We start from the raw sequence: 24,010 nt of genomic DNA, 5'->3' as shown, positions 1-24,010 counted from the left end.
CAGCGGGGTCTGTGGTCTCACAGGGACTTGCCTCTGCCCCCGGCAGGTGTGGGACTTTGCACAGCATGCCCTAGAGACAGGGGGATGTGGGAATGTTTGGTAATGGTTTTATGAACTATCCATCATAGACTCTTGTCTATGTCGTTGGCAGTGATCCAGGACCCACACAGCTCCATGGGGGCAGGCCTGTGACCTCCAACACTCCAGAATTGGGCCTTTGGGTGCCAGCAACCCCCGTCTCCTGCTACGGCTCCCTGCAGTGAATCCGGCCAAGCCAGAATCCAGTGGGAGACTTCAGGGTGCAAGGCTCTTGTTGGGGGGCTGTTGGCCCCTCACTGACACTGAAGGGGGTTGATTGGCCCTCTCCCAGTACCAAAAGGAAGGGGGGGGTCGATGGGAAGCCAGGCCTCTGAGACTGACAGGCCCCACGGGCAATGAGGAGAGGCCAAAGCTCCCGGTCAGCCTGATTGACAGGGCAGGCAGGCCAATGAGGGAGTCAGAGGCTGGGGCTGCCTGGGCCAAAGCAGGGCTGAGTTAAGGAGAAAGCAGGGGCCTGAGCAGAACTGGGAGCAGAGCCGGGCTGGGCAGAGGCAGAGGGGGCGGGGAACCGTCCCAGGGAGCAGGTCGGTCCTGGGAGCAGAGTCACAGCAGCTGGAGCCAGAGAAGCAGCCCAGGGAGTTGGAGGCAGAGCAGCAGTGGGGGTGGGGCTGGGAGCAGGGATCTGGGGGCAGGAGCTGGGGGTGGGGGCTGGAGGTGGGAGCTGGAGGTGGGGGACTGGGGCTGGGAGTGGGAAGCAGGGACTAGAGCTTGGGGTGGGGGCTGGGAGGTGGGGGCAGGGAGGCCGGGATGGGGGCTGGAGCTGGGGGCTGGGAGGCGGGGGGGCTGGGGGCAGGGGCTGGAGGAGGGGGCTGGGAGGCAGGGATGGGGGTGGGAGCTGCGGGCTGGGAGGTGGGGACGGGTGCTGGGAGGTGGGGGGTGGGGAGCTGGAGCTGGGAGTGGGGGCTGGAGCTGGGGGCAGGGTCTGGGAGCTGGGGACAGGAGACTGGGGTGGGGACTGGGGGCGGGGGTGGGAACTGAGGCGGGGAGGCGGGAGCTGGGGTCGAGGGCTGGGAGCAGGGGGCTGAGGGCTGGGAGGTGGGGAGCTGGAGCTGGGAGGCGGCGGCTGGGGGTGGGGGCTGGACCTGGGGGAGGGGGCTGGGAGGCAGGGATGGGGGTGGGAGCTGGGACACGGGAGCTGCAGGCTGGGAGGCAGGAGGTGGGGAGCTGGAGCTGGGAGTGGAGGCTGGAGCTGGATGCGGTGTCTGGGAGCTGGGGGCAGGGGACTGGGGCTGGGAGGCGGGAGGTGGGGCCTGGGAGCTGGGGTCGAGGGCTGGGAGCAGGGGGCTGAGGGCTGGGAGGTGGGGAGTGGAGAGCTGGAGCTGGGAGGCTGGAGGTGGGGGGTGGGGGCTGGGAGGTGGGGGCAGGGGCTGGGAGCGGGGCACTGGGGCTGGAGCAGACCAGAGCCGAGTGCTGGAGCCGCTGGCTGGGCAGAGTGAGGGAGACCCTGGGCACAGGGCCCAGCGCAGGGAGATGCCCCCAGGCCATGAGGCCTTGCAGCCCAGACTGGGAGGGGGCTCGTAACCCCCACGGGGGCGGGGGGCTGCCACCGAGATCCTGAGGGTGTGTGGCCACCGTCAGAGCGAGGGTCCGACCTGCGGCACAGCCAGGGCCTGGGCAGGCCCTGACATTCCCGGCCACCGAGCGGGGTGCCGGCTTTTCCCTCCACCTTTTACTTATTTTGAAGGACTTGCTGTGTAATAAATCGTGTTTGCTTTGAACTCTGTGTAGTGATCAGTGGGACAGGGAGCGCCTGGAGTGGACAGAGCCCCTCAGAGTGGGGACACCCAAGCCCTGTCCTAAGTATGACAGGAGATTGGGGTTTGAGCCCCAGGAATCCTGGGCCCAGCCTGGTCGGGGGTCCGAGGACTCTGCCACCCAGGAGAGCGGGAGGGGAGCCCTCGAGTCAGGTGGGCCGCTGGGTAAGGGAGCAGGGGCTCAGATCCTTTCGCTAGCCCCCTGCGCCGGGGGAGTGTATAAGCCAGGAGAGCTGCCCATGATAGCAGGACCATTCCCCTGCTTTCTCTCTCACTGAGCATGTGCAGCACTACCAGGCAGCCGTCCCAAACACGGTAACAATTGATCAGTCATCGGGCTGAGAACTCAGACTGGCCCATGCCAGGGCTTCCATCTTCCCTTCCTCTGTCTGTAGACAGCCCCCTGTGTCTCTGAGAGCTGGCCCCGAGCCCTTTCCTTGTCCCTCCAGCTTGGGGCCTTTGCCCTGCTTTCCTGCCAAGAGCTGGGGGAAATGGCCGTCCTCTGGGCTGTTGTTTGCAAGGTGTGACTGTCCCAGCCACTGGGGTTTCTATTGTCTCTTCGGATCCTCCCTCCATTCACGTGTGTAGATTTTATTCAATTTGTTACTGACTTGGGTTTCCAACCAGGCTGCTGCTTGAGTCAAACCACCTCATTCCTTCTGGTTCCACGCCGGGCTTGTCTTCACAGAAACATAGAACCGGAAGGGATCTCGAGAGGTCAGCTAGTCCAGTCCCCTGCACTCATGACCATCCCTGACAGGTGTTTGTCCAACCTGCTCTTAAAAATCCCCAATGATGGAGATTCCACAACCTTCCTGGGCAATTTATTCCAGTGCTTAACCACCCTGACAGGAAGCTTTTCCTAATGTCCAACCTAAACCTCCCTTGCTGCAATTTAAGCCCATTGCTTCTTGTCCCATCCTCAGAGGTTAAGAAAAACGTTTCTCCCTTCTCCTTGTAACAACCTTTTATATCATGTCCCCTCTCAGTCTTCTCTTCTCTTCTCAGGACTAAACAAACCCAGTTTTCTCAATCTTCCCTCATAGGCCATGTTTTCTAGACCTTTAATCATTTTTGTTGCTCTTCTCTGGACTTTCTCCAGTTTGTCCACAACTTTTCTGAAATGTGTCGCCCAGAACTGGACACAATACTTTAGCTGAGGCCTAGTCAGAGGCAGAAGAATTACTTCTCGTGTCTTGCTTACAACACTCCTGCTAATGCATACCAGAATGATGTTCACTTTTTTTGCACCAGTGTTACACTGTTGACTCATACTTAGCTTGTGATCCACTCTGACCCCTAGATCCGTTTCTGCAGTGCTCCTTCCTAGGCAGTCATTTCCCATTGTGTATGTGTGCAGCACTACAGTGGTGCATGCACCACTGGAACCGGAGATCAGCGAGCAGTGTCCACTGGTCACACCTGCTCCCCGATGACCTCAAGTCTCTACTTTCTCAAGTGTATGAAGGGCGCTGAGTGACCAGCCAACCCTCAGCGCCTGCTCCGCTATCAAGTCCAGGCTATTAGCCTTGGCAGTAGCAGGGAAAGGAGAATGGCTTGTGGAATACATAGAGACACCACATCTCAGAGAACTCCAGTTACTAACAGTAACTTGCCTTTTCTTTGAGTGCTTCTTTACATGAGTTCTCTTCTGGTGGCTCCGAAGCAGGATATAGTAGATGGAGGAGGACACTCCAAGTCTAATTAGACAAAGCCTGCAAACACAGCCCTCCCAAATTGGGCATAGGAACAAGATGCATGACCCAAAGAGCAACAGCTAGTGAAAGTATGTTGTGATGTTATGAGTGTAATATAATGTCTCGATGACGTTATTGGTATAAACTGAAACCATATAGAACATGGTGTTGATGTCACTAGGCATAAATCTAGGCCTCAATGAACCAAAGCTCCTCCATGTTGAACTCTACTTGACCTAGAAAGCTAGCAGCTGTGAAATTAAATGTGTAACAGTAAGTTATCAGTTGCAGCACAGCTCAAACCGGTCTAAAGCATTAGTGATAAGGCCTGTGCACCTTTAGCAGAAGGACAAGATAACTTGCAGAAGGAAAACTTACTAATGAGCTGCCGTGGCCAAGATTACTTAATTCACCTGCGCTTACGTAACTGCTACAGGGGGAGGAAGGAGGAGGAGGAGGGGGCGGGGAAGAAAGAAGAGAAAAAAAGACTTATAAAAAGGGAAAAGCCGCTTGTGTAGGGGTGCATGATTTGAGGAGTTCGTCTCCTTGCACCGCTTTGAGATCTCAAATAAACTTTGTTTGCTTCTCCACCCTGGTGTGTTTATTAGCACCAAGTACACCGGGCAACGAACCGCTGTTGCTTGGCCTCAGGCATTATCTGTGCCGGCAACAATGGTTTGCAACCAAGGTCCTGTGGCAGCACCAAATCTTATGTAAAGGGGGTCATATAAGGTGTCTAAGACAAGGTTATGGGTTGCTGCTTATGATTATGCTGTCTGTATGCATGTGTCATTTTGTAGTTGAAGTTATGAGTATTGGCTCTATACTATCTGTATTTCAAATTGGTGCTGTGCTTCTGGGTGACACCCCAGACAAGTTGGTGTTAGCTCTGCCTAGCCTGCTTGATGGCCCATTAAGGACCATCAGCTACACAACTGACCCATTGAGAGGAGGCAGATATGCCTTGTGACTCAGCAAGGTGTGCAGGAACTTGCCCATGTGACTCCAGACTCCATTTTGCTGTAATTTTCCACAGTAAGAACAAAAAAGTGTCCTTACACCTGGAAGAGCCTATATAAGGCTGATGCCTCATCTCCATCTGGTCTTCAATCCTGCTTCCTACCTCTGGAGGGACTTTGCTACAAGCTGAAGCTCTACACAAGGGACTGTTGACCCATCCCAGCGGGGGATGTTCCAGAGACTTGATTTGAACCTGCAGTTTACTCCATCACTGCTACAAGCCTGAACTAAGAACTTTGCCATTACTGTATGGAATTGATTCCATTTAACCAATTCTAGCTCTCATCTCTATCTTTTTCCCTTTATGAATAAACCTTTAGATTTTAGATTCTAAAGGACTGGCAACAGCGTGATTTGTGGGTAAGATCTGATGTGTATATTAACCTGGGTCTGGGGCTTGGTCCTTTGGGATTGAGAGAACCTTTTTCTTTTACTGGGGTGTTGGTTTTCATAACCATTCATCCCCAGGATGGGAGGCACTAGTGTTGATACTGGGATACTGGAGTGTCTAAGGAAATTGCTTGTGTGACTTGTGGTTGGCCAGTGGGGTGAAACCGAAGTCCTTTTTGTCTGGCTGGTTTGGTGCCTTAGAGGTGGAAAAACCCCAGCCTAGGGCTGTGACTGCCCTGTTTGAGCAATTGATCCTGAATTGGCACTCTCAGTTGGGTCCCGCCAGAACCACATCGTCCAGTGGTGTAGTCAGCAGGATCCACAGAACCAGGTCAATTAAGCTTTGGGTCAGAACCCCACACTATCCAAATTTGAATTTTGGTATTGAGAGTTTGGTTGGTTAAAGAGCAGTTGCAATGGGTGAGCAAAGAGCATATGAGGGCCTTGACAAAAAAGCCCTGGAAGATTTGTGTTCAGAAAAGGGGATAAGCTTTAGAAAGAAAGCTACAAATCAAGAACTGAGAGATCTGCTAATGGCCGGTGATCAGGAGGCAGGAGCGCAGCCCTTACCTGATACTACAGAAACTGCAGAAGCAATTCGAATAAAAAAGGCAGCAAATAATCTGCGGCTGGAGCATGAACAAAAACTAGCAGATCTGCGATTGCTGGAAAAGCAGAAAATAGCTGAATTAGAAAGAGAAGCTGCTGAATGAAAGAAGGAGGCTCACAAGATGGAACAGGAGACTGCCAGACTCCAGCTCCAAGTCAAAAAAGCAAGGGAAAAACAGCAGAAACTGTATCCTCTTGAAAATCCAGTTTATAACTATGTTGATATGTGATATTACTCTGGGCTGTTTTCTGTGTTTAACCAGTTCTGCTATGGCCGGGGAGAGGGGGAGTCTAACCTGGTGGGTAATAGCTGTTTGTCTGTGCAAGAAAGCAGAGTGTCTGTGAATGGAGTTTCTGAATGTCTGTCTAATGTCTCAGAAGTGAATCTGGAATTAGATCAAGAGCAAAAAGATCTCACTGGGGAGGAAAATGTTTCTCAGGAGCAGATTCAAGTAAATGGTCAGGTGGAAGCCCTAACTGAGGAAGGAAAGGGTAAATTGGTGATGGGTGATGGATTGGTGGCTAGTACAGCTTGTAAAAGTAAACCTGAAATGGGTAACTGTGATTTGCTGGAAGTAGCTCAGTGTAGTGAAAAAAGCAGCAGTTTATCTGTTGGGAGTGGCAATGTGCCTGGTAGGGAAAGTTTGGAGAAGCCTAAGCAGCCTTGTGAGCTGATGGCTTTGTCTAGTCAGCAGTGCGGGAAGACAAGGATAGTGGAAAATGAGTGTCTCTATCCCTTACCTGTTTCCTGTGTGGAGAAATGTGACAGTGAAGGAAATGTGCCTGTGTCTGTCGGGGTATTGACTTGCCTACGAAGGAAGCTACCTCAGTCTCCAAGCAGTTGTCTGTGAACAGCCCTGTGTGCTGGGATAAGGGAAAGGAAATCCCAAGCTGTGTTTCTGGTGAAGGAGAATGTGTCTCCGGCTCTTCTTTGTCTGTGGAGCAAACAGAAGGTGCCTTTCAGCCTGTGATGGTTGAGAATAGTGCAGGTGTCTCAGAGTTAATTGTAAATACAGCTAAAGCCCAGGAAAGGTACGGTCCTAAGTTTGTGTCTACTGGGGAGAATGGCACTGTGACTAGGTTGCATCCAGTTAGTGTCATAGCAAAATCCCAGAGACCAGTCAATTCTGGTGCTTGTAGTTTGCCAGTTGCTAATGTGTGGTTGGAAAAGGGTGTAGCAGCTCTGTCTGATCAGGGTGATACCTTAGCCAAGGCACAAGGAGAGCAGAAAGGTGATTTAATTGTGTTACCTACTGACAGTTTGACAACTTGTAGCAAGAAGGAAAAGATTCCTAAACTTGTTCCAGGCCAGGGAAAGGAGATTGCTTCTAACCTGTTATCTAGAAAGTCTATAAGTTTGCCTAAAAGGGGATTGTGTAGAGATCTGCCTGATGGGCCTGAGGTAATTCTGAATATAAGTGAGATCCAGAAAGAGTCTGTTGTGAATCAGGAAAGTGTTCCTTTAGAGCAAGCCCTAGGTAAAAGGGGTAAGGGCAGAAGTTCTGAGAGGGGTGAATTGCTGCTTAGAAAAGCTCCTGGGGAAAGGAATCCTCAGGGTAATCTGTGCAAGCAGTTTACTGCAACTGAAGGGTGTGAAAGTGATTTAATCAAGGAAGTTTCAGTTCCTAACAGCCAGAAATCTTCTGTTGTGAATGGCTCCACTGACTTTCCTTTTGAAAGATCCAGTGGGGGGAGCTTTGAAAAGATCTCAGGCCATGTCTACATCTAAAATTTTGCAGCGCTGGTTGTTACAGCTGTATTAGTACAGCTGTATAGGGCCAGTGCTGCAGAGTGGCCACACTTACAGCAACCAGCGCTGCAAGTGGTGTTAGATGTGGCCACACTGCAGCGCTGTTGGGCGGCTTCAAGGGCTTTCGGGGAACGCGAGAGCAAACTGGGAAAGGAGACCAGCTTCGCCGCGGTTTGCTCTCGCGTTCCCCGAACCACCCTGCAAACCGCAGGGAAGAAGACCTGCTTGCTCGGGGTTCGGGGAACGCGAGAGCAAGCCGGGGAAGGAGACCAGCTTGATTACCAGAGGCTTCCTCAGGTATGCTGGGATACATGCTTATTCCACGGAGGTCAAGAAAAGCGCTGGTAAGTGTCTATACTTGATTACCAGCGCTGGATCACCAGCGCTGGATCCTCTACACCCGAGACAAAACAGGAGTACGGCCAGCGCTGCAAACAGGGAGTTGCAGCGCTGGTGGTGCCCTGCAGATGTGTACACCTCCTAAGTTGCAGCGCTGTAACTCCCTCACCAGCGCTGCAACTTTCTGATGTAGACAAGCCCTCAGATAAAGTAGAAGCTGTTAAGAAAGTTGAGCAGCCCTATAATCACGTGGCTGTGTGTAGCCAGCTTGTTGGGAAAACAATGGTGTTGGGACAGGAATGTCTCCATGCTGATTCTGTGAGTGAGCAGTCTGCGCTTCAGGATCTAAGGACAGATTTGGTTTCTGGTGTTTCAAAGCAGAATAGTTTTATGGATAAAGGCTTGAGGATGCAGGGGAGAGCAAGCAAACTCTCACCCTCAGACCCTTTGGATTTGTGTGGGATCTCTGTAAGACAGAGTCCAGCCTTGGAATTGGTAGCAGCTAAGAAATTAACAGCCAGTGTTTGTGTTGATGCAAATTATCTGGCTGGCAGGGAGAAAAAAGACTTGATAATAGCTGTTAGCACAGAGAACCCACCCCGTCTGCCAGTGACTTCTGTTAGGAAAAAGCAGATCCAATCCACTGTTGTTCAAATTAAGTTTTAATCATTTCTGTTATACACTGGTATGGCTTCTAACCCAACACTGGCTGTACTAAGACAGACTCAAGAATGGGGAGCTCTTGGGATGCAGTCAGTGATATTTGTCTCATCCCTTCCTGCATCAATTTTGCGTTGGGGGTGTGATGTTATTGGTATAAACTGAAACCATATAGAACATGGTTTGCAACAAAGGTTCTGTAGTGGCACCAAATCTTATGTAAAGGGGGTCATATAAGGGGTCTAAGACAAGGTTATGGGTTGCTGGTTATGATTATGCTGTCTGTATGTCTGTATCATTTTGTAGTTGAAGTTATAAGTATTGGCTGTATTCTGTCTGTATTTCAAATTGGTGCTGTAGTTCTGGGTGACACCCCAGACAAGTTGGTGTTAGCTCTGCTTAGCCTGCTTGATGGCCCATCAAGGACCATCAGCTACACAATTGATCCATTGAGAGGAGGCAGATATGCCTTGTAACTCAGCAAAGTGCAGGGACTTGCCCATGTGACTCCAGGCTCCATTTTGCTGTAATTTTCCACAGTAAGAACAAAGAAGTGTTCTTACACCTGGAAGTGCCTATATAAGGCTGATGCCTCATCTCCATATGGTCTTCAATCCTGCTTCCTACCTCTGGAGGGACTTTGCTATGAACAGAAGCTCTGCACAAAGGACTGAATGACCCATCCCAGCTGGGGATGTACTCCAGAGACTTGATTTGAACCTGCAGTTTACTCCATCACTGCTACAAGCCTGAACTAAGAACTTTGCCATTACTGTATGTAATTGATTCCATTTAACCAATTCTAGCTCTCATCTCTATCTTTTTCCCTTTATGAATAAACCTTTAGATTTTAGATTCTAAAGGATTGGCAACAGCGTGATTTGTGGGTAAGATCTGATGTGTATATTGACCTGGGTCTGGGGCTTGGTCCTTTGGGATTGAGAGAACCTTTTTCTTTTACTGGGGTGTTTGTTTTCATAACCATTCATCCCCAGGACAGGTGGCACTGGTGGTGATACTGGGATACTGGAGTGTCTAAGGAAATTGCTTGTGTGACTTGTGGTTAGCCAGTGGGGTGAAACCGAAGTCATTTTTGTCTGGCTGGTTTGGTTTGCCTTAGAGGTGGAAAAACCCCAGCCTTGGGCTGTGACTGCCCTGTTTAAGCAATTAGTCCTGAATTGGCACTCTCAGTTGGGTCCCGCCAGAACCGCATCGTCACAAGGTGACAGGGCCAGAAAGAGTTAATTATCTCAGACTGATCTGACCCATGGCCGAACTTTAGAAACTGGTTAGGAAGATACCTAAACGAATAAAACTTTGAAATGCAAGTCTGCATTATTAGAGGTAGAAGGGGAGATGTTTGCTCAGGTTTTGTATGTAAGCAAACAAGTCTTGTCTATTGCTATAGCTTTGATTCAAAGATCAAAAAAGGAGTATCAGTATTTAGGAAGACACTTGAGGGAAATAGTATTATTGTCTATGTGTCTCTTTGAAAGTTGTAGTAACTTGTATCTGAACTGTTTGTTGGATGAATTACCATGTGCTAATTACCAGGATGGTTGGGAGAAGAAGTTAAGCCGATTGTTTTCTCAGGCTGTGATGGAGTAGGGACTGTCTGTGTAGGGGATGGGAAAGCCGGGGATTACTTTAGGTGAGGGACCAGGACCTAAGCCTGTAACCTGAGCCAGGGACCAGGGAGGTGTGTCAGCACCTTTGCCTAGGAAGGTGGACAGAGGAAGGGGCCGCCTGGAGGGAGTTAAGTTTAGTTTTAGTTTTTGGGCTGGGCGGTTGGAATTCAGGGGACTAAGCTTCCTGAGCCCCAGAAGGACTTGATTGAGGGGTCCTGGCTCTGCCTACAAGCTCTGCTGTAACCTGCACTCCTGTTGTCCAATAAACCTTCTGTTTTACTGGCTGGCGGAGAGTCACTGTGAGTCCCAGGAAGAGGAGTGCAGGGCCAGACTCCCCCACACTCCGTGACAACTGGTGACAGCGGTGGGAGATACTGCACCCCGTGGACGGCGCTTCCTGCAGTAAGTGACTGGGGAGCAGTAAAACGAAGGGGTGATTAACTTCTGGGAGTGTGTGCCCAGTGAGAAGGACTTTGCAGTAACAGGGTTCACCGGGGGATTGCAGCGAGCGGTCCCAGGGGTGGAGGAGTCTGCAGCTCGACCCTGGCAGAGAGGTGGTGACCTCAAGAAGGGCTGGTGCACTAGGGGTCTCCCTGGAAACCGTGGGGAGCGGCGAGCACCCCGGCCTGTGAGTGCCCAGCAGGAAGAGGTTTGCCCAGCGGCTTAAGTGCGACCTGCTGGAGCTGTACAAGCAGAGGGGGCTACGCAGAGGGAGGCTCACCAAAGACCAGCTGATTGCCCAGCTGGAGGAGGGAGATCGCTTGAATGAACGGAGCCCTGTCTCTGGGGGAAGCAGTCTAGCAGATGCAGCGCAGGCACCAGTGTCCGTCCCCGCTGGGAGTGGTCAGCCGGCGGCTGAGGGCTTCCCGAGACCCCCCCCCCTTCCTATGCCTAGGGGAAGGGCAGGGAGGAACTCAGTGAATGTCGAGGGCACCGTGACACCCCTAGACAGCAGGGGATCCTCCCGGCGACGCTCGGCATCTGTGGAGCAGAAGCGGCTGGAATGGGAGAGAGAGCTAAAACTGAGAGAGCTGGAAGATCGTGAGAGACAGAGAGAACATGACCGGGAGGAGAGAGACAGTGTCATCATGAGCTGGAACTGGCAAGGCAGAGGGGCAGCGGGCCCCCAGCTGCGATGAGTGAGGGGGGGCCCAGGACTGCGCAGAGCTTTGATAAGTGTATCCTGGCCCAGCGTAAGGAAGGGGAGGACATGGATGACTTCCTGGAGGCCTTTGAGACGGCCTGCAAACTGCACCAGGTAGATCCTGCAGACAGGCTCCGGGTTCTCCCCCTTACTGGACCCCAAGGCCGTGGCATTGTACCGCCAGCTGGGAGAGGAGGAGAAAGGGAACGACGAACTATTCAAGCAGGCCCTGCTGCGTGAGTTTGGGCTGACTCCTGAGATGTACCGGGAGAGGGTCCGGAGTCAGGATAAAACCCCTGAGGTCTCATATCTGCAGCTAGCCGTTCGCATGGAGGGATACGCCAGCAAGTGGGCAGATGGGGCCCAGATGAAGGAGGACGTGGTTAAACTGCTGGTACGGGAGCAACTGTATGAGCGGTGCCCATCCGACCTGAGGCTGCGGTTGAGGGACCAAAAGCCAGAGAACCTGTGACATGCAGGGCGGCTGGCCGATGAGTTTGTGAAGAGCCGGTCAGGGGGTGGCAGGCAGGAGTCCCAAAGGAACAGGCCTGCTGTGATGCAGAGAGAGAGTCATCCTGGGACCTCCCAAAGGGGGAATAGGGAGAACCCCTCCCAAGGGGAACACCCAGCGTCAGGGACAACCGACCGGTTCGAGGGGACCAAGGGGACATGAGCTGCTATCAATGTGGCCAGAGGGGCCACGTACGGTCCCAGTGCCCCAGGCTCAAGGACAGACTGAGCAGACCAACCCCACACCAGGTTAAGTTGGTAGAGACTCAGCTGGACGAGGGGCAGCGTTCACAGGAAAGGGGGGCTGGCCGCGTACCACCTGCGAAGGAGGGAGCAGGGCCCCAGGTAAACTCCTCTGGGGGGCTGGATGCTCCAGGCTCCGAGTTTTTGGTTTACAGGGTGGGCGCGGGACTGCCCCTCCAGAGAAAGTGCCTTGTTCCCCTGGAGGTAGATGGGAGGAAGGGCACTGGGTACTGGGACACGGGCGCAGAGGTGACGCTGACCCGGCCTGAGGTGGTGGCCTCAGATCGGATGGTGACCAACACCTACCTGACCCTGATGGGTGTGGGTGGGACCCCTTTCAAGGTGCCTGTGGCGAGGGTACACCTGAAGTGAGGGGCCAAGGAGGGCGCCAAGGACATGGGGGTACAACCATATTTGCCCACAGAGGTGTTAATGGGGGGCACCTGGAGGTCTGGCCAAGCAATGCCCGGGGTGCCCTGGTCGTGACCCGTAGTCAGAGTCGGCAAAGAGCACTGTGCTCTGACAACAGGGAAGGTACCTTGCCCGAGGCACAGGACCCTAACCTGGTGGGGACGGAACGCCCAGAGACACGGCTCAGAGAGGCTGCGGCCTCAGACCCAGCCACCGAGAGAGAGCAGGTCCCCATCCCTGTCCCAGCTGCTGAGTTCTAGGCCAAGTTGCAGAAAGATCCCTCCTTGCGGAGGCCAAAGGACCTGGCCGACCTCAGTGCGGTACAGACCATGAGGAGAGGTTGCAAGGAGAGGTTCCTGTGGGAGAATGGGCTCCCCCAGGGGAAGTAGCGTCTTGGGGGATCAGGAGGCAGCTGGTGGTTCCCCAGAAGTTTCGCCACAAGCTACTGTACCTGGCCCATGACATCCCTCTCGCAGGGCACCAGGGAATCCAGCGCACCAGGCGGAGGCTGCTACAGAACTTTTACTGGTCTGGGGTCTTTACCCAGGTCTGACAGTACTGCCAATCCTGTGACCCCTGCCAGAGGGTGGGGAAGGCCCAGGACAAGGGGAAAGCGGCTTTGAGGCCTTTACCCATCATAGAAGAACCTTTCCAGAAGGTGGCCATGGACATAGTGGGACCTCTCAGCAAGGCGACCCGGTCGGGGAAGAAATACATTCTGGTGGTGGTAGATTTCGGGTAGGCGGTGGCCTTGTCCTCTATCGAAGCAGACACCATGGCAGATGCGCTGCTGACCATTTTCAGCCGGGTGGGGTTCTCCAAGGAAGTCTTAATGGACCAGGGGTCCAACTTCATGTCGGCCCTGCTCTGGTCCTTATGGCAGAAATGTGGGGTCTGGCACAACTGGACCTCAGCGTATCACCCCTGGTCCAACGGGCTGGTGGAAAGGTTCAACGGGATGCTAAAGATGATGCTAAAAACATTTATGAACCAGCACCCGCAGGACTGGGACAAGTACTTACCTCACCTGCTGTTCACGTACAGGGAGGTACCCCAGGAATCTACTGGGTTTTCGCCTTTCGAACTGTTATATGGAAGGCGGGTAAGAGGGCCCCTGGACCTGATGAGAGACGAATGGGAGGGGAAGGCTGCTCCCGATGGAGAGTCAGTGGTGGAGTATGTCCTGACCTTCTGGGAAAGACTTGCTGAGCTCATGGACCTGGCCAGGGAGAATCTGGCCCGAGCCCAGAGGAAGCAGAAGGTCTGGTATGACCGCACAGCGTGGGCCCGTGCCTTCGCCACCGGGGATCAAGTGATGGTTCTCATTCCTGTAAGGAAAAACAAACTTCAGGCTGCCTGGGAAGGGCCCATCAAGGTTGTCAAGCAACTAAATGAGGTAAACTACATGGTGGAGCTTCAAATCGGGCACATCACCGTCGGCTGTACCATGTGAATATGATGAAGCCATACTATGACCAGGGGAAAGTGGTGTTGGTCGTGTGCGGACATTGGGAGGAGCAGGGAGATGACCCTTTCGTGGATCTATTCCCTGGGACAAAAGCTAGTTTCCTCCTGGACGCAATTCCCCTCTCTGATCAGCTGTCCCTGGCCCAGCACACTGAGATCAGAGGGGCGCTGCATCTGTACCGACAGCTGTTTTCCAACCAGCCTGGATGCACTAATTTGACTGTCCACCGGGTGCAGACCGGGTCACATCCCCCTAGAAGATGCTCCCCTTTTCGGGTCACTGGGAAAACTGCCCAGGACCTAGAAAAAGAGGTCAGAGACATGCTGGCTTTGGGGTGATCCAGCTGCCTTCCAGCCCTTGGGCCTCGCCAGTGGTGCTGGTCCCCAAAAGAGATGGGTCAATCCAGTTCTGTGTGGACTATCGAAAGCTCAATGCCATCACCGTATCTGATGCCTACCCCATGCCCAGGCCTGACGAACTCCTAGACAAGTTGGGAGGCGCTCAGCACCTCACCATCATGGATCTTACAAAGGGCTACTGGCAAGTGCCGCTGGACGCAGAGGCCAGGCTGAAATCGGCCTTTATCACCCCTCTGGGCCTCTACGAGTTCCTGACCCTGCCCTTCGGCCTCAAGGGAGCACCGGCCACGTTCCAGCGCCTGGTGGATCAGCTACTGAGGGGGATGGAGAGTTTTGCCATGGCGTATATTGACGACATCTGCGTCTTTAGCCGGACCTGGGAGGACCATGTGTCCCAGGTTAAACAAGTGCTGGACTGACTCCAGGAGGCTGGGTTAACCGTAAAGGCTGAGAAGTGCAAGGTGGGGATGGCTGAAGTATCTTAGCTGGGCCATTGGGTGGGGAGCGGCTGCCTAAAGCCAGAACCAGCCAAGGTGGAGGTGATCAGAGACTGGCCCGCTCCCCAAACCATAAACCAGGTCCAGGCCTTTATTGGGATGGTGGGGTACTATCGAAGGTTCGTGCCCCACTTTAATGCCATAGCCGCCCCTATCACTGAGCTGTGCAAGAAGGGGAAGCCAGACAAGGTGGTCTGGACCGAGCAGTGCCAGCAGGCTCTCCGGGCACTGAAGGAGGCTCTGGTTAGTGGCCCAGTTCTGGCAAACCCAGATTTTGACAAGCCCTTTATGGTGTTCACTGACGCCTCAGACACGGGACTGGGGGCGGTGTTAATGCAGGAGGATGAAAAGAGGGAAAGACACCCCACATGTACCTGAGCAAGAAGTTGCTACCCCGGGGGCCATCGAGAAGAAATGCCTGGCCATGGTGTGGGCCCTTAAGAAACTGGAGCCATCTCTCTTTGGGCGACACTTCACCGTGTACACCGACCGACCACTCTCCCCTGACCTGGCTGCACCAGATGAAAGGAGCCAACACGAAGCTCCTCAGGTGGAACCTGCTCCTGCAGGACTATGACATGGACGTGGTCCATGTGAAGGGAAGTGCCAACCTGATAGTGGACATGTTGTCCTGGAGAGGGGGCCCTCAACTTCCCCAGGTCACTGGGCAGAGTGACCGTGCTCAGTTCAGTCTCGAAGAGGGGAGAGATGTGATGGAGTAGGAACTGTCTGTGTGGGGGATGGGAGAGCTGGGGATTACTTTAGGTGAGGGACCAGGACCTAAGGCTGTAACCTGAGCCAGGGAGCAGGGAGGTGTGTCAGCACCTTTGCCTGGGAAGCTGGACAGAGGAAGGGGCCGGCTGAAGGGAGTTGAGTTTAGTTTCGGTTTTGGGCTGGGTGGTTGGAATTCAGGGGACTAAGCTTCCTTAGCCCCAGAAGGACTTGATTGAGGGGTCCTGGCTGTGCCTACAAGCTCTGCTGTAACCTGCATTCCTGTTGTCCAATAAACCTTCTGTTTTACTGGCTGGCGGAGAGTCACTGTCAGTTCCAGGAAGAGGGGTGCAGGGCCGGACTCCCCCACACTCCGTGACACAGGCCAAAAGGCTGCTGGAAATGTATAAGAACCTGGGACACGATCCTGCTTCATCTCAGATCTGCTTTGGATTTCAAGAGGGGGAAACCTTAAGCCATAAGGATTGAGATTCCCAGTCACTGACTGGAGTCACCCTGAATATGGACATTGGACTGTAACCTATGGACTATTTCTAAAAGGACTTCTGGCAACTACAAACTCATCTCTGCTATTTATCTGAACTTCAAGAATTGATTTAAAGTCTGTCTGTATACTGATCTTTTAACCAACACACTCTTTTCTTTTGTAATAAATTTTAGCTTAGTTAATAAGAATTGGCTATAGCATGTATTTTGGGTAAGATCTAAGTTATAATTGGACCTGGGTGTGTGGCTGATCCTTTGGGATTGGAAGAAGCTTTTCTTTTATAGGATGAGATAAGATTCTCAGAAATCATCATCATATGTTTGCCATGTGTGTCTGGATGGAGGCCTGAGGCTGGGCACTTTAAGGGAACTGCATTGTTTGGACTTCTAAGTAACCAGTGAGGTACTATAGAAGCTGGTCTGTGCTGGTTGGTAAATCTAAGTATTGGAATAAAAGACGGTTACTCACCTTTGTAACTGTTGTTCTTCGAGATGTGTTGCTCATATCCATTCCAGTTAGGTGTGTGCGCCGCGCGTGGACATTCGTCGGAAAACTTTTACCCTAGCAACTCAGTGGGCCGGCAGGTCGCCCCCTAGAGTGGCGCCATCATGACGCTTGATATATACCCCTGCCGGCCCACCCGCTCCTCAGTTCCTTCTTGCCGGCTACTCCGACAGTGGGGAAGGAGGGCGGGTGTGGAATGGATATGAGCAACACATCTCGAAGAACAACAGTTACAAAGGTGAGTAACCGTCTTTTCTTCTTCGAGTGATTGCTCACATCCATTCCAGTTAGGTGAATCCCAAGCCTTACGTAGGCGGTGGGGTCGGAGTGAAATGTGGCAGAATGAAAACTGCTGAGCCAGAGGCTACAGCATCTCTTGACTGTTGAACCAGGGCATACTGCGAAGCAAAGGTATGGACCGAGGACCAATGGAGCTGCGCGACAGATCTCGTGGGTAGGAACACGAGCCAGCAAGGCGGCAGATGAAGCCTGAGCCCTGGTAGACTGTACGATGATGTGGCTTGGGGAAATATGAGCCAAATCATAACAAGTGCGGAAGTCCGCCATCACCCAAGATGAGATCCTCTGAGAGGAAAACAAGCAAGCCCTCCCTTTGGCCCGCTACCGTGACAGAGCTGGGGCACCATACGAAATGGTTCTGGCAGCGCAATATAAATGCGAGCACTCCACAGATGTCCAAGGAGTGCAATAGTTGTGCCCATTGCGTTGAGCTGTGGGTAACATGAAAGGCCGAAACCACCTTAGGGAGGAAAGCCGGGTGCGGTCATAACTGCACCTTGTCTTTGTGAAACCTAGTGTACGGCGGAACCACCGTAAGAGCTCTGAGCTCGGAGACCCGTATGGCCGATGTAACAGCTACGAGGAAAGTTGTCGTCCAAGACAGGTATAGCAGAGGGCCAGTCGTGAACGGCTCGACTGGGGGAGACATAAGTCTGGTTAAAACTAGGTTGAGGTCCCAGGTTGGGGCTGGGCGGCGCACCCGAGGGTGCAAGCTCTCCAAGCCCTTGAGGGATCTCGAACCCATAGAGCGTGAGAACACGGAACGTCCACCTTAGCCTGGCTGGAAGGTAGAGATGGCTGCTGAGTGTATCCTCAGCGATGATACCGCCAGGTCCTGCCGCTGAAGGCCAGAGGCAGGCCAAATAGAGGGGATCGAGACCTCAGCAGGAGCAAGATCGAGCGTATTGCAGCTGTAGAAGAAACGCTTCCACCTGGCCCGGTATGTTGACCAGGTGGAAGGCTTCCTGTCACCCCGGCTCAGTTACGCAGCAGCCACACCGTGAGGCGAAGAGGCTGCAGGTCCGAGTGACGAAGCCTGTCGTTGCCCTGAGTGATGAGGTCTGGGTGGGGTGGCAGGGTAATTGGGTCTGTTATTGACAGGCCGAGCAACGTGGTATATCAGTGCTGCCTGGACCACTCTGGAGTGATCATGATGATGCGCGCTCTGCCCCTGCGGAGTTTGAGCAGGACCTAATGAACCAGTGGGAACAGTGGGAAGGCATAATGGAGTTGGCCTTTCCACGGCATCAGGAATGCGTCCAAGATCGATCCCGAGGAGAGACCTTGGAAGGAGCAGAACATCTGGCATTTTCTGCTCTCGCGGTGAGCGAACAGGTCTATGTGAGGAAACATCTCCGCTTCTGGAAAGCAGAACGCCTCACATGGGGCAGAGTGATCACTCGTAAGACAGGAAAGACCTGCTGAGTCAAAGCGTCAAGACGTTCCGAACACCTGGGAGAAAGGACGTCACCAGCTCCATCGAGTGGGCCATGCAAAAGTCCCGGAAATGGATGGCCTCCTGACAAAAGGGGGGGAGGACCATGTCCCTCCCTGGATATTTATGAAGCACATGGCCGCTGTGTTGGCTGTAAACACCGAGATACAACGGCCTCGCAGCTGTCGCTGGAACCCCTGGCACGCCAGGCGGACTACTCTCATTTTGGGGGCATTGATGTGGAATGCCAGCTCCCGAGAAGACCAAAGGCCTTAAGCTCGGAGGTGACCATGAGAACTTGAGCAGAGAGATGACGTGTCCGTCGTCAGGGGCAGTGAGGGCTGGGGCGGATGAAACCGCATCCCTGCCCACACCAGGGAGGGAGTTAGCCACCACTCTAGGGAGCCTAAGGTGCTCGAGGGAACGGTGACTACCATGACCATTGGCTCCCTGTCCGGGTGGTACGCCGAGGTGAGCCGGACTTGGAGAGGATGGAGGTGGAGCTTGGCGTGTTTGGTTACAAACTTGCGGGCAACCATGGACCCAGGAGACTGAGACAAGTACGAGCCGAGGTTGTTGGGAAAGCCTGCAGACCTCAGATGATTGTTGCCATCGCCTAAAACCGCAGTTGTGATAAGCAGGCTCCGGCTAGGTAGGAGACCAGGATAGCCCCTAGGAAGTCCAACCTCTGCGTGGGAACCAGAGTGGATTGCTCTATAGTAATCATCAGGCCTTGACCTGTGAATAAGACCGTGACGATGCCCACGCGCTGAGTGGTTTGTGTCTCAGAGTCTCCTCGGATAAGCGAATCGTCCAGATACGGAAAAACGCATATCCGACATCAGCGAAGGTGGGCGGCGACTATGGCCGTAAACCAGAAGTACTGACAGTTGGCTAGAAAGCGGAGGTATCTCCTGTGCGGAGGGAAGATGGTGTTGCCAAAGTACGCGTCCTTCATATCCAGGGCGGCATAGTAGCCCCCAGGAGGCAAGGATGGAATAATGGTTCCCAGGGATACCGTGCGGAAATTCAACCTTATCCTAAACCGGTTGAGTCCGTGCAGGACTAGGAAGGTCTGAGACCTGCGTTCGAGTGGGGGACTAGGGCATAACGGTAGTAAAACCCCTTGCCTCTTTCGTCCATCGGCGTCTGCACCTCTTGTACGAGGAATTGCTCGTGAGAGGGGTCCCTGAAGGGGGACAGGGCTGGAACAAATTAGAGGTGGTACCTATGCTCCACCGTGCTCAGGATCCAGCGATCTGAAATTAACTGGGGCCACGCCAGGAGAAAGCGGGATTGGGATCCCGGCCTGTGACTGGTACACTGCCCTCAGGCGCACCTTGGAAGGTTCATCTTTGGTCCCAGTGGTAATTGCGAGGGACCTTGACCTTGGCTCTTTAGGGGTCCTGACGTTCGTCTGCGACCACCTTGGCCTCGCCGTTTGCCAAAGTCCTGTCTCTGGCTAGGCACAGAGTATGGCGGCTGGGGACAGAAAGGCCTGCGTTTGGTCGCTGGCATATGCATGCTGAGAGAGCGCATTAGGACCCTATTGTCCATCAGGCTTGGCAGCCTGGGGCTGTCTTTGCCGCGAAAGGCCTTTACCAACAAAGGGTAAATCCTGAATGGCATACTGCAGCTCCGGCCGGAGGTTTGAAACCTGAAGCCATGAGATGCACCTCATGGCGACACCAAAGGCCAGAGTCCTGGCTGCAGAGTCTGCTGCGTCCAACGAGGCCTGGAGGGACGCTCTGGGTACCTTTTTTCCCCCGTCCTCCAAGACGGCAGCGAACTCTTGGCGGGAGTTTTACCGGTACCTGGAACGAGATCCAGACCCGCAACCAGAATGGTGCCTGGAGGTCGACCGAGATCTCGTGGCTCGGGGAGAGGCTACAGAAGTCAAGGTACCTGTCGCGGTGCCGGGAGTCGGAACGGTGCCGATAGCGGGTCGGCGAACGGGATACCGACCGGTGCAGCGAGTGCGACCAGTACCGATGAGGAAAACAGCACCGGGACTGCAAGTGGTGTCGGGCGTGCCGACAGGATCTGGAGTGTCTGCGGGACCGTGATCATGAACGGTGCCGCTCTGCTGTGCTGACAGAGGACGGTCACATGAAGAGACTGTATTACCCGCACCGGCGGTGCCAGGGTCAGGCAGCATCGACTCTGTCATGGCAATGAGATCCCTCGCCGTTGGTAATGTCTCCGGCGTGGAGGGAACAGCAGGCTCAACCACAGTGCATACTGGGGAGCTGTCAGGCACCGGATTCGACGGCCCTCGTGGGTCCGGGATCGATGGTACCGAGGTCGTCAGAGCTTCGGTAGGTGTCGGTGCCGGGTGATCCGAGTTAGATGAGCTGTCTGGCTGCGGTGCCGTCGGCACGGAAGCAGCAGGAGCAATAAGCTCAACCACGGCGCGCGCCGGGGAGCCGTCAGGCACCGGATTCTACGACCCTTGTGGGACTGGAATCGACGGTGCCGACGTTGTCGGTGCCTCAGAGGTGTCGGTGCCGGGCGATCCGACTGTGACGAGCTCTCTGGCTGCGGTGCCGTTGGCACGGAAGCAGCAGGAGCAGTAGCTCAACCACGGCGCGTGCCGGGGAGCCATCAGGCACCGGATTCTACGGCCCTTGTGGGACCGGGATCGACGGTGCCGACGTCGTCGGTGCCTCAGCAGGTGTCGGTGCCGGGCGATCCGACTTAGACGAGCTCTCTGGCTGCGGTGCAGTTGGCACGGAAGCAGCAGGAGCAGTAAGCTCTACCACGGCGCGTGCCGGGGAGCTGTCAGGCACCGGATTCAATGGCCCTGGGGGACTGGAATCGACGGTGCCGATGTCATCAGTGCCTCTGCAGGCGTCGGTGCCGGGCAATCCGACTTAGACGAGCTCTCTGGCTGCGATGCAGGTGGCACGGAAGCAGCAGGAGCAGGGGGCTCAACCACGGCGCGTGCCGGGGAGCCGTCAGGCACCAGAAGGAATCGTAGGCTCTCTCGACCTCGGAGGAAGGGAGCGGTGCCGAGTCAACTTCGGTGCCGGCGACGGCCGGTGCCGAAAGGCCTTGGCAGTACCGGCGGGGTCCGGTGCTGAGGAGGCGCTTCTGCCAGCCGCTTGATCATCGCTCGGCGCCAAAGGTGGAGGGGTAAGTGAAAGTCCCGCTCCTTTTTGTTCTCGGCTTAAAAGCCTTGCAAATGGGGCACTTAGCTGTCAAGTGTGATTCCCTGAGGCACTTCAAACAGGAGTCGTGTGGATCTCCCTTCGGCATCGGCTTCTGGCAGGCCGAGCCCATTTTAAAACCCGGTGAGCCGTGCATGGGCTCCGGCACCGGGTTCATGGAAGGGGCTACTTCCTGAACCCCGCTAACAATTACTAAACTAACTATGTTAGCAAAGAAAAAACGTATAACTATACAAATATATATATAAAAGGATTATAACGGCATAACTATATACGAGAACTACGAGTAGCTAGGGAAGTGGAGGTCAGCTAAGCCGCGCTCCACTGTTCCAACGACCGACACGGGTGGTAAGAAGGAACTGAGGAGCGGGTGGGCCGGCAGGGGTATATATCAAGCGCCATGATGGCGCCACTCTAGGGGGCGACCTGCCGGCCCACTGAGTTGCTAGGGTAAAAGTTTTCCGACGAATGTGCACGCGCGGCGCACACACCTAACTGGAATGGATATGAGCAATCACTCGAAGAAGAACTACCAGCTTCTGGGGTTTGTCTGCTCCGTTCTATTTGCAGTTCACCCTGATTGAGTGACCACAGCTGGCTCCCACGGGCAGCACCGTCACCTATGTGTACCACTCAAATAGCAGCCCTCCACAGATCAGTGATGGGCATTCCCCTAAGACAGGCTGCAGAAGTGGCCTGGGCTCTGGTAGAATGTTACCTAACATGGTCTGGGAGTTCTAACTTGGCCACATCACATAAAGAGTCTCTGAGTCAGACTGCCTGACCCTTGCCTCTCTCAGCAATATGAATAGCCTAGGGAACTCTGCCTGAAACATTTTATTCCAGGCAAATAACATGACAGCTCAGAAAACAATGACAGGAGGTAAGGCAGCACCTCCCTGGATTAAACGAGGCTTCAGGAAAAAGGAGGTAAGTGAATGGACTAACATGAAGAGCAGCGATTACTTAGGGAGAAATTTAGGATATGGCCAGAGTGTAACTTTATGCTTAGAAAAGTCAGACATGATGTTCCCCCATGGATAGCTTCCGGTCCACAGACCCTACATGTCAATGTCATGGCAATGGGCAATGCCATCTTCACAGAAAAAACAAGAAATAAGCTTGAGGCCAATGGCACGAATGGGGGTCCCATCAGACCTATACGTACCATATTAAGATTCCATGAGGGAGGGGGTTAGCTTATCAGAGCAGAAACTCTCAGAAGACCTTTCACAAACTTTTTGACTGAAGGATGAGAAACAACAGCATGATCTTGAATTGGTAAATGACGTCCAGAGAGAGCAGCCAAATGAGCACACAATGTGCTTCGTGACAAGGAGGAGGTTTTTTAAAGGTAATAAAATAGACACTCAAGGATATAAGGGACTGATATCTCTCATGGGGAAAGATCATGCTGGGAAGCCCTGGATGAAAAATGCTTTTGTTCTGGAGTACAAATTGTCCTTGCAGACTGCTTTCTGTGCTGAATCAATAGGCTCTGTACTTCAACAGAACAATTCTTCTCCATGCCGAGACAATACAACTGGATGAAATGTTTTCCCATTGTTCTGTGTAATCAAGTCTGACAGAAACGTATCAATACTGGAGGTGTCACTCTGAGATTTCTGATTTCCATGAACCAGTGCTGAGGCCCTGTACTATTTGACCTTCCTTCACACATAGAATTGAGGGATAAGCATACAAGAGTCCCTGAGTCCAGGAGATTAAGAAGGCTTCTCTTTGAGAACTTGAACTCTGTCCTCTTTTGGAACAAAATACTTGGCTTTCCTGTTCTGTCAGCTATAAAAAGATCTATGTGGGGCGCACCCTCTGATTGACAATGGACTTGATGCCTGAATCCTTTATGAACCATTTGTGATTCTGAAAATGCTGCTTAGATGGTCTGCGAGCATGTTGTGTAGGCCTGGAAGATGAACTGCCATTAGTGTTACATTGTGCATTGCTTCCCTACACCAGAGCATTTATCTGGTTCCTCCCTGTTTACATAAAATATGGCAGTGGTATTGTTGGTTCTTATGTGCACACTCAGATCTTTGATATGAGGTAGAAAGGTTATTCCTGGGGGCATTCTGTACCACTGCGCATGTGCAGAATTCATGTCTCCTGCAGATTATTTTTCTCTGCAGAAAATACATTCTGACAGAGAGGCACTGCCTTTCACCCACCAAGGGCTACTGTGGCACCAGAACAGAGGGCAGCCGGATCACCAGCCATAGCAGCCAGCTGCAGAGAAGGAAGAGGAGAGGCTGTGTTCCTCACAGCACCCTGCCTGTGGGGCCAGGGGAGGAGACACTGGATATGGGAAGGACCAACAGAACAGGGCACATGGGGCTGCTGGGGGGGACCACAGACTGAGGTTCAGAAGGGCTAGTGGAGGGGACACACTGGAGAGGGAGCTGAATGGGAGTGGGGGTGAAGTGCCACATGGGGCAGGTGCATGCATGGTCACATGGGGATGGGCTGGCTAAGTGAGGGGGTGCAGGGCCACATGGGGACAAGGGGCAGTGGGGGTGCATGGGATAGGCTGAGTGGGGTGCAGAGACACATGGGACTTGGGGACAGATGTGTCTGATTGGGAGAGGCTAGGGGGTCAGCCAGGGTCTTCCATACGTCTCCCACCCACACCCAACAACCCTCCAGGTTCACACCCAGGCTCCTTCCCAGCAATTTACTTCCCTCCCCTTCAGCTCCTTGGTTACTCTGACCCCCTCAAGCCTTTGCACTGCTTCTGAGGGGGGCGGGAAGTCTAGTTCTGTATTAATATGCCTAGCAAGGAATCTATT

At 53.5% G+C, this 24,010-nt stretch overlaps 1 protein-coding gene across 1 annotated transcript in view; it reads right to left on the bottom strand.

The window, feature by feature from the left end:
- Positions 1–24,010, bottom strand: part of DNHD1 (dynein heavy chain domain 1) — a 214,348-nt gene that overhangs the window by 22,266 nt on the left and 168,072 nt on the right.

This window comes from Gopherus flavomarginatus, chromosome 1 (genome assembly GCF_025201925.1).
Source record: "Gopherus flavomarginatus isolate rGopFla2 chromosome 1, rGopFla2.mat.asm, whole genome shotgun sequence".
Lineage (NCBI taxonomy): Eukaryota > Metazoa > Chordata > Testudines > Testudinidae > Gopherus > Gopherus flavomarginatus.
The sequence above is the reverse complement of the archived record's forward strand: the minus strand, read 5'-3'. Positions and strand labels throughout refer to the sequence as shown.